Below are 10,040 nucleotides of genomic sequence, written 5' to 3' on the forward strand. Positions count from 1 at the left end.
AGGGAACTAACTGGTATTGTTCACTGGGTTTTATAAATAGTGTTCCTGGAAAAATGTTACTTCACTGAGAAACAGGAAGGAAATGCCCAACTCTAGAAACCCATCTCTTTGTCAGTAAGGAGGCAGAGCCATTTCTAAACCCTTCTCATTTAGCTGCAGAATATTTTTACGACCTCACAGAGTGTGACATGCAGAGAGTAACAACCAGCACCCAGAATAACACAGAAGAGGACAAAAAGAAGATTGCACAGAGAGGAAGTACCATTTTTACTGTTGCCTCTGGAAGCGCATGACCTCTACACAGGTGAATGATGGTCCCTGGAAACCTGAGAGTACTCCTAGGGAGCTGCTGAGCCTTATCTTCAGGACATTAAAGTTTAGCTCAAGGTAGAAAGGTTCTTCATCGTGAGGTGTCTGAGCAGTACTTTAGGATTACAGCTGCCATGCCCTGTGATTATCATAGGCACCAAACCCTCACTTTTCTTAACAGCAACTTAACTTTTCTTAATTCGCAACTTTTGAGTTCAGTGCAATTTGCAGAGTATTTTTTCAGCTCCTTTATAAGGATCCTCTTCTGATGTCACCTGGGCCTACGACACCCCTCTGCCCTGCTGTCGCACAGCAAGCCAGATGCTGTACCTTTTGGAGGAGCTCTTTTCTGTCCTGCCAACCCTATTCCATGGTCGTGCTCGTCTTTCTTGGTGGCATCCTGAGAGGTAAAATCTCTTTTCCTCCTGTGGTGGCTGCCCCAGTAAAACGCTGTCCAGGCTGCAGAGAAGTGGAGGAGTTACAGCATAAAGCTACAGTGTTTGCTTCCAAGGTAAGCAACCCTTAGGAGCTCTGGTTGGAGGGATACACTTGAGCTACAAAGGGGGAAGGGACTGTGCAGAGACAAGGGCATGACCTGTGCCCTTTCTTCCCTTTATGGAAGGATAAGAGGTAGCAAGTGTAAATGTCGCTGCTTAGGACAGCAAGCAGCTGCCTTTCACGTTTGTCAGTCACTTTGCCTGCCTTCTAAACACAGGCATGTGTCTTTCCCCACTTTTGTGTGGGTTTTTTTTTCCAAGTTGGAAAATCACTCAGAAATGGCAGCAGGAAATCCCTACGATCTGTTACTTGTGGTGGGAATAATTTCCACATTGTATTAGGTACAAACATAGTCCTACATTATTATTATTATGTAACAACTGAAAGTAAAACAGAACGGAGGAGGGGGGTGGAGCATTTGCTGCTGTCACTAGTGCAAACTTTATCCTAACTTCGTCTGTGCCAACTTGCTGCACAGCTTTTCCAAGACTTGTGAGTATTTTACAACTTTTAACATCCTCTTGTTTTTCTCTCTTTCTCGTATTGAAAAGATGAGGGAACTCATACTGCTTAGCTTCCAATTATTTAATGTTTTTAAAAATTCTCTTGTAAGATTTGTTATAAATATAAAAGACATAGTTTTAAGTATTGTATTTAACCTTGTACCTGGCACCTGTTTCTCTGTTTCTGCTGTGTGAGAGACATCAGCAAGTAGGGAGAATTGGTGCTAGCCGGTGAAAATTTGTCACTGTTTTCTAACAAATTCGCACAGCAAAAATGAGGAGAAAACAAAGATAATGCTGTGAGCCTAGTTAACATAGCAAGGACAGAGATATAAAGCTAGGAGAAAAGTTATTTACCATCTTAGTGGATACCCTTGAAAGAGCATTAAATGCAGGCAGGGAACTGAAAATCTGCAGTCAAGTGGAGTCCTGCTGAAAACAGTGATACAGAGATCCTGTAGCCGATAGCAGTATAATGGGGAGGCGTTAGCTAGCAGTAAACCCGAGTAAGCAAATGCATTTACGAGTCTGTTGTTAAAAATACCACTTTCCACCTAAGGAAACCAAAAGGTAGAAGGAAAAAGACGTGTGGGGCAGAAACTCGTGAAGGACCGTATTGTCAAAACCTGCGAAATTACCTTTGTAAAAGCCAGTAATAGGGAATTCTCCTTACCGCTCACAGCCACCACCTTGTGATTCCTTTCTGTATACGGCAGGTACATTGGTGCTGCTCTGCTTTTAAAAGCGTCTGACCTTGCAGAACAAATTCCTGATTATAATTACCACAATATTTTTTTTGCTGTACTTTCCAAATAGCCAATAGCACAGCACTTCCTTTGCCCGTTATGCACGTGTTTATTTCTATTTACAGTCAGCAATTTATTTGACACGTACGAAATAAACGGAAAGGTATCGCCGGGTCGTTTTACCTCGGAAGGAGGTACCCAGTTGCAGATCGGCTTAGTATCAACAAGCGGGACGACCTCCGGGCAGCGCAGAGACCCGCCGGCCGCCCGCACCTCCCGCCACAGCGGCGGACGGCACCTGGGCGGGGACAGGAGCCATGGCGGGCCGGCCCAAACCGCCGCCGCCGCCGCCACAGGGAACCCCTAGGGAGCGGCAGCGAGCGGGGGGGTTGGCGCGGAAGGGCGGGCGGGCGGGACGGGCGCTGAAGCCCTGGCCCTGTCAGTCCCGGGGGCGGGGGGGGGGGGGGGGGAGCAACGGTGTCCAGCCGGCGCAAAGCCGTGGCCTCGCTAAGCTCTGCGGCCGCCCAGACAAGAGCTCCGGTGGGGACGCGCTGCCAGCCCGGCGCCGGGCCTCAGGCCGTGGCCTGCCCTTGCGCCGGTGTGGGGCGGCTGCGGGGAGCACAGCTGGGGGGGGTGCGCCCAGGCAGGGGCACTCCTCTGAGGAGGCGAGGGGGTTGAGGAGCACCAGGGAGTGCGAGAGGACTGCTGGAATCTCACCCCACCTTCCCCGAGACAGGCCCGAGGCAGGCAGCGCCTGCGACGCGGAGGATTCCCGACCCTCTCCCCGCCTGGCTGGACACAGGGACTTAAGGGGTAGGGGGCAATGGCGACAAGGTCCTCCTCCGTGGCTGCCCCGCCTTCCCGGGTGCCCTGGCGTAACAGGCACGAGGCTCTGCGAGTGGAACCGAGCGGTAACGAGGACGGCGGCTCATCTCGCGTGGAGGCGTCGCCGAGGTCAAGTCGGCCTACGCCCTGCGCCAGAACTGCTTCCCTAAAGGAAAAAAGGCGGGTCGCTGTCAGAGGAGACTCCCTTCTGAAGGGAACAGAAGGCCCAACCTGCAGACCGGACCCACTTCTTAGGGAAGTCTGCTGCCCCCCTGGGGCCCAGGTTAAAGACATGACGAGGAAACTTCCTACCCTGGTACGGCCCTCAGATTATTATCCGTTATTGGTCCTTCATGTAGGCAGCGATGACATCGCAACAAGAAGTGCGAGGGCAATCAAGAGAGACTTCCAGGACGCTGGGTTAAGGGATCAGGAGCACAAGCAGTGTTCTCCTCTATCCTTCCAGTTGCAGGGAATGATGAGGGAAGGAACAGGAAGACCCAGCAGATCAATACCTGGCTCCGAGCCTGGTGTCACTGGCAGAATTTGGGGTTTTTTGATCATGGGTCAGTTTACATGACACCAGGCCAGCTGGCAACAGACAGGGTACACCTGTCTCAAAGGGAGAAAAGGATCTTTGCACAGGGGTTAGCAGGGCTCATTGAAAGAGCTTTAAACTAGACTTGAAGGGGAAAAGGGATATAACCAGGCTCACTAGAGATAAGCCTGGGGGCGGCACGCCAGTGTTTGAGGGACGGTGTGCTAGCGTGGTCCTTCAGTGTGCTGTCTCAGTGGAGGTAGGGGATGGAGATCCATGAGGCAGCAAAGAGGCAAGGGTTATTGATGTGTTAGAAACCACGGAAGCGCCCGAGAATGGTCACATAGGAATTAGGGCTTCTCCCCTGCAAAAAGGTGGTGGGATCAATAGCCCGACTGAAGTGCATCTACACCAAAGCGTGCAGCATGGGCAACAAACAGGAGGAGCTGGAAACGGTTGTGCAGCGGGAAAACTATGACATGGTTGCCATCACAGAAACATGGTGGGATGACTTGCACAACTAGAATGCTGCAATGGATGGCTATAAACACTTTAGAAGGGATAGGGGAGGAAGGAGAGGCGGTGGGGTAGCCCTGTATGTTAGGGAGTGTTTTGATTGTTTAGAGCTTAATGATGGTGACGATAGGGTTGAGTGTTCATGGGTAAAAATCAGGGGGAAGGCCGACAAGGCAGATATCACAGTGGGAGCGTGTTATAGACCACCCAACCAGGATGAAGAGGCAGACGAAATACTCTATAAGTAGCTGGGAGAAGTCTCACGATCGCTAGCCCTTGTTCTTATGGGGGACTTCAACTTACCAGATGTCTGCTGGAAATACAATACAGCAGAGAGGAAACAGTCTAGGAGGTTCCCGGAGTGTGTGGAAGATAACGTCCTGACACAGCTGGTGAGTGAGCCAGTGAGGGAAGGTGCTCCACTGGACCTGTTGTTTGCGAACAGAGAAGGACTTGTGGGTGATGTGATGGTTGGAGGCCATCTTGGGCATAGCGATCACAAAATGATAGAGTTTTTGATTCTTGGAGAAGTAAGGAGGTGGGGTCAGCAGAACTGCTACTTGGACTTCCAGAGGGTGGACTTTGGCCTGTTTAGGAGCCTGGTTGACAGAGTCCCTTGGGAGGCATTCCTGAAGGGCAAAGGAGTCCAGGAAGGCTGGACATTCTTCAAGAAGAAAATCTTAAAGGCACAGGAGCAGGCTGTCCCCATGTGCCGAAAGATGAGCCGGCAGGGAAGAAGACTGGCCTGGCTGAACAGAGAGCTTTGGCTGGAACTCAGGAAAAAAAGGAGAGCTTATGACCTCTCGAAGAAGGGACAGGCAACTCAGGAGACTACAAGGATGTCATGAAGTTATGAAGGGAGAAAATCAGAAAGGCCCAACTAGAACTTAATCTGGCTACTGCCGTAAAAGAAAATAAAAAATGTTTCTATAAATACATCAGCAACAAAAGGAGGGCTAAGGACAATCTCCATCCTTTACTGCATACAGGGGGAAATATAATGACAAAAGATGAGGAAAAGGCTGAGGTACTTAATGCCTTCTTTGCCTCAGTCTTTAATAATAAGACCAGTTGTTCTCCAGGTACCCAGCCCCCTGAGCTGGAAGACAAGGACGGGGAACAGAATGAAGCCCTCATAATCCCAGGGGAAATGGTTAGCAACCTGCTACAGCGCTCAGACACACACAAGTCTATGGGGCCACATGGGATCCACCCAAGGGTACTGAGGGAGCTGATGGAAATGCTCACCAAGCCACTTTCAATCATTTATCAGCAGTCCTGGCTAACTGGGAGGGTGCCAGCTGACTGGAGGTTAGCAAATGTGACACCCATCTACAAGAATGACTGGAAGGAGGATCCAAAGAACTACAGGCCTGTCAGCCTGACCTCGGTGCTGGGGAAGGTTACGGAGCAGATCATCTTGAGTGCCATCACACGGCACATACAGGACAACCAGGTGATCAGGCCCAGTCAGCATGGGTTTATGAAAGGCAGGTCCTGCTTGACTAAACTGAGCTCCTTCTATGACAAGGTGACCCACTTAATGGATGAGGGAAAGGCTGTGGATGTTGTTTACCTGGACTTTAGTAAAGCCTTTGACACCATTTCCCGCAGCATTCCCCTGGAGAAATTGGCTGCTTGTGGCTTGGATGGGTGTATTCTTCGCTGGGTAAAAACTTGTCTGGACGGCTGGGCCCAGAGAGTTGTGGTGAATGGAGTTAAATCCAGTTGGTGGCCGGTCACAAGTGGTATTCTCCAGGGCTCAATATTGGGGCCAGATCTGTTTGATATCTTTATCAGTGATCTGAACAAGGGGATCGAGGGCACCCTCAGTAAGTTTGCAGACAACACCAAGTTGGGTAGGAGTGTTGATCTGCTTGAGGGTAGAAAGGCTCTACAGAGGGATCTGGATCGATGGGCCGAGGCCAATTGTATGAAGTTCAACAAGGCTAAGTGCTGGGTCCTGCACTTGGGTCACAGCAACCCCATGCAATGCTACAGGCTGGGGGAAGAGTGGCTGGAAAGCTGCCTGGCGGAAAAGGACCTGGGGGTGTTGGTCAACAGCCAGCTGAATATGAGCCAGCAGTGTGCCCAGGTGGCCAAGAAGGCCAATAGCACCCTGGCCTGTATCAGAAATAGTGTGGCCAGCAGGAGCAGGAAAGGGATTGCCCCCCTGTACTCGGCACTGGTGAGGCTGCACCTTGAACACTGTGTTCAGTTTTGGGCCCCTCACCACAGGAAAGATGTTGAGGTGCTGGAGCGTGTCCAGAGAAGGGCAATGAAGCTGGTGAAGGGTCTAGAGCACAAGTCTTATGAGGAAAGGCTGAGGGAATTGGGGTTGTTTAGCCTGGAGAAAAGGAGCCTGAGGGGAGAACTCATCACTCTCTACAGCTACCTGAAAGGAGCTTGTAGCGAGGTGGGGGTCGGTCTCTTCTCCCAAGTAACAAGCGATAGGATGAGATGAAATGGTCTCAAGTTGCGCCAGGGGAGGTTTAGACTGGATATTAGGAAAAACTTCTTCACTGAAAAGGTTGTCAAGCATTGGAACAGGCTGTCCAGGGAAGTGGTTCAGTTGCCATCCCTGGCGGTATTTAAAAGATGTGTAGATGTGGTGCTTAGGGACATGGTTTAGTGGTGGAGTTGGCAGTGTTAGGTTAACAGTTGGACTCAATAATCTTGAAGGTCTTTTCCAACCTAAATTATTCTATGATACCCTGCTGTCTTTAAGAATGTTTGAATTCTCTGGGAAAAAGAATATTATGGTCAGATCCATTCTGAGGCTTCCTAGATCTTCACTGAAAATAAAGAGGGATCACAGGGGACAGAGGTACAGGCTGATGTGGAGTAATAGGGTAGTATGGACAACAAAATGCTAGATTTTTTCTGAAGAGTGAAAAGTTCCTCCTCACTTCAGCTTGCAGTCTCTTCCAGGCCATGACCACTAACACGTTTGACACAAATCTTCCAATGCCAGGTGCAGGGTTCTGTAAGCCAAGTATTTCCCTTTTCTGTACTCAGGGAGTTCCGCCTCCTGCAGCCAGCACAGCAGGGAGAAGTACAGTCTGGAACAACCCCTCTGTGAGACATGTTGTTCTATCAAAATAACGTGTTTTGTGGTGTGAAGTACATCACTGTTCTGCAGGCCAGCACAGTGTTATTGCTTGCAGGGATCAGTAAAGCATAGCAGCCCAACCTCAGCTGTTGGAACAAACTTGTTAGTCTGCACAGAAGTACATATTTTATTCCTCTTGTTTTTTACATGACATGGTCTTGTTGCTATATCCTCTATTTCATCACTGCACCATCAATAGGAGCTAAAACCTGGGAGGGTGAATACCCTTGCATTCATGTTTTTCATGAGGTCTTTCTGTGCACTTAAAAACTCATAATGGAAGGTAGTGACTTTAAAGGTTATTTTAACTACAGGACTGTAATGCACTGCCAATTCTCATTATAATAAATTTCCAATTCTCTACACCAAATTATAGTGTGTTAGGCATAGCAAGAGCATCTCAAACATGTCCATTTGCTGTGCATGCATACTAAAATATTTCTAATTTTCAAAATTATTTCAAAGGTAATTGCTCAGTAACGGAGGGGGGAAATCCCTACTATCAGTTATTTATTATTGGCTACTTATTACTCAGAGAAATGTGTAAGAAGCAAATCTTATTTTTTTATAAGTAGTTCCCAAATTTAAAGACATTCTTCTCACTCCACCCAGATTTCTCATTCCCATTTTACAGGCTTTGATAGGACAGGAGTTCACTCCAGGAATAAATACTGACATATTAACAAACAAGCTGATATATTTGTCTCTGCAAAGACCAAACTCTGGTAGAAAGCACTATTAATAGGTCCTCATGGGAATATATGCCTAAAACTCCTTTTTGAGCAGGAGTTCAAAGGGATAGGACTATGTTGGAAGTCCCCAGTACCAAGACACACAGATTATTCTTTCACAGACAAAAGGACTTCCAATTTTGTATCATTAATCCCAGATCAACTTACCTTCTCACTGCTTCTGTGCCAAACACTGAACCTTAGCCGCTGGTGCCCACCTCAAAGGTTCCTGTGTACTGAAGGCTCCTCTGCTCTTGCTGGGCCAGTGCTGTTCCCAAGGTGGGTGCTATGATCCCATGCTCAGAATGAAGCTGAAGGAAGGACAATAAGAGACAGACATTTCATCCAAGCTGCCTGTACTGCATCGGTGTAAGCAGAGATCCCACTTGGCCAGGGCTGAGTGCCACCTTTGAGATAATATTCTGCACATCTCTGTGAGAGGTCTAGTCTGGGATTTTCTTCACATCCTTTAGCCAATCTGGGGCCTGTTCTCCACTATCTGTCAGGATTTATGGGCAGCGGGGGCTAGATTTTTTATATCATGATGACAACACAAAGAATTCAGGCACCTCGGCAGCTAATAAAAGCTTTCTGTCTTCCATTCATAAATTAACATACTAGTGTAAAATAAGGAGACTGATTCTTTTTTAGCTAAGAAGTTACTGAAGAGCAGCAGAAATATTTGGAAGCCAGCAGGACATGTAGTATATAATTAAACTGTTGTCCTTGCTGATAGGTTATTATCAGCAGGTAACAAGATATATGCATTATTACAAGCCATCTTACAGTATTTCATGCTATAACAGATGAGGTATGTCTTCAGTGACAGCATAGGGTGATCACTCAGACATTGTTGCCATTATAGCTGCTATAAATCACAACTTAACAGTTTAATAGTTTATCAATTAACTCTAGTGCCAATGCTTAAAAATTCTTTACCAAAAAATGGCTGATTTTTTCGCCTACGGAGGAACTGTTTTTAAAAGCCAGTTTTATAAAAATACCTGTAGACTTGAAGGGTTGCACTCTGTGACGGTTAAAAAAATCTTATGCCGAAGTTGCTAAACCAGCCCACCCATGACTAGAATTTATCAAATGTTTCAGGGTGCCTTTTGTAAACAAAAATACAAGTGAAGCAAATTTACTGGCTGTAATTTATTTTTGAGTAGAGGGATCACCATATTCTAAACCGCTAGCCAAAAACGGTTCCCACTGCACCTCTCCCTAGCTGCAGTCTCTGCCAGAAGGCTGTGAGTGTCAAGTGCTTAGTAATTTTCTTCCCTAGAGTTTAAGCTATAAATAACGACAGCGTGGAGAAGTTCATTGCCTCTGCTGGAGAAAGGACTTGAGCTCATTGGCGATGTCAGGTCACTGTCTGCCACAGATCCTGTTTGTGCAGATACAAAATATGACGATGCAGTTGTTGAGCTAATAATCTTCTGAACAACTCATGCAGTAGAAGACCCATTTTAGGTAAAGGAATAACAACACCCATAAGGTTTCAGTCCACATATCTTAACTGTTAATATGTTGTTAACTATTATTAACATAATATCAATTCTGTAACCAATGTGATGGAAAATGAGGCATGAACTCTGTGGCCTCTTTGAAGCTGCAATGGCCAAGAATTATGGCACTTGTACCAGTGGTGCCTGCGTGTATCTCCGGCACATGACAAAGTGTCACTGTCTGTCTTCCTGCAAGGGGAAGTAGGAACCTTACCTGCCCTTCCAGGAGTAAGGAGAGGTATTGCAGGAACATGGAAATCTATGCACCTGACATCTGAAAGCTGCAGCTGGTTACTGCCACCAACCTGCTTGTAACAGGTATGAACATAAGCACACTTGTTCAAAAATAACTAATTATATCTGTTTGTATAAGCCATACTGGCTCTCTCCTGAGTCATGTAGCCCCAGTTTGAATGTCATTAAAATAACAGACATCTGCATACCTGTTAAAGCCAAGTGCATGTAGCATGCTTTTAAGAATACGGGAATGGGAGTCACAGTAACTCTCGCAGGCTCATATATTGTAGCCTGTGGCAGAAAACCAAAAAGTATGGTTTGTTTCCCTGCTCGTGTACATTGGTAATGGTATAATTGCTAGGTGGAGTTCTCCTTTGTGCTCCTTCTTGGCAGGGTAAATAGATCAAACAGTGTTTCACATTCCTGAGGCTAGATTAGTTCTGATACTAGAGTTAATGTGATCAGTTGTACTCAGGGCTGCCACATACAGTGTAGATCACTGCCAGGCAGCAGAAGG

General features: G+C 47.2%; 1 protein-coding gene across 5 annotated transcripts in view; it reads left to right on the forward strand.

The window, feature by feature from the left end:
- The first annotated feature begins 559 nt into the window (after positions 1 to 559).
- Positions 560 to 10,040, forward strand: part of IL15 (interleukin 15) — a 49,311-nt gene continuing 39,830 nt past the window's right edge. For 2 of the 5 annotated variants that reach the window (XR_008239463.1, XR_008239465.1), the window contains exon 1: positions 575 to 820. The gene's annotated coding sequence lies outside the window, so the exon portion shown is untranslated. Of the gene's footprint in view, positions 821 to 1,219; positions 1,300 to 10,040 lie in introns of those variants that run through there. The other 3 variants (XM_052816090.1, XM_052816072.1, XM_052816081.1) reach the window with 3 other exon arrangements.

Source organism: Harpia harpyja, chromosome 2, assembly GCF_026419915.1.
Source record: "Harpia harpyja isolate bHarHar1 chromosome 2, bHarHar1 primary haplotype, whole genome shotgun sequence".
Classification (NCBI taxonomy): Eukaryota; Metazoa; Chordata; class Aves; order Accipitriformes; family Accipitridae; genus Harpia; species Harpia harpyja.